The sequence below is a fragment of the Brassica oleracea genome, chromosome C2, assembly GCF_000695525.1.
Source record: "Brassica oleracea var. oleracea cultivar TO1000 chromosome C2, BOL, whole genome shotgun sequence".
NCBI classification, from domain to species: domain Eukaryota; kingdom Viridiplantae; phylum Streptophyta; class Magnoliopsida; order Brassicales; family Brassicaceae; genus Brassica; species Brassica oleracea.
Window position 1 is genome coordinate 22,258,067 of NC_027749.1, and position 774 is coordinate 22,258,840.

Consider the following 774-nt stretch of genomic DNA (forward strand, 5'->3'; position numbering starts at 1 on the left):
CTTGTGGGCTATGCCAAGAAGAAGTTCTACAGGGATGTGAAGAGATACTACTGGGATGAGCCCTACCTCTACATTCTCTGCAAGGATCAACTTTATAGGAGAGTGGTTGCTAATGAGGAGATTGATGGGATCCTTACACAGTGTCATGGATCATCCTATGGAGGCCACTTTGCTACATTCAAGACTGTTGCGAAGGTGCTACAAGCTGGATTCTGGTGGCCAAATATGTTTAAGGATACACAGGACTTTGTTTCAAAGTGTGATGCATGCCAAAGAAGAGGGAACATCACAAAAAGGAATGAGATGCCTCAAAATCCAATCCTTGAAGTTGAAGTGTTTGATGTATGGGGTATAGACTTCATGGGGTCATTTTCATCATCTTCTGGCAACAAATACATCCTTGTAGCTATTGACTATGTCTCCAAATGGGTGGAAGCTATTGCAAGTCCCACCAATGATGCTAGAGTTGTAACCAAGATGTTCAGGAGCACCATCTTTCCAAGGTTCGGGGTTCCAAGAGTTGTAATCAGTGATGGAGGGTCTCATTTCATCAACAAACTGCTTGAGGGACTTCTCAAGAAGAACAATGTTAAGCACAAGGTGGCAACTCCTTACCACCCTCAAACAAGTGGTCAAGTTGAGATTTTTAACAGAGAGATCAAGTCCATTTTGGAGATGATTGTGGGGGATTACAAGGAAGGATTGGTCAATTAAGCTTGATGATGCGCTTTGGGCTTATAGGACAGCTTACAAGACACCTCTGGGGACCACACC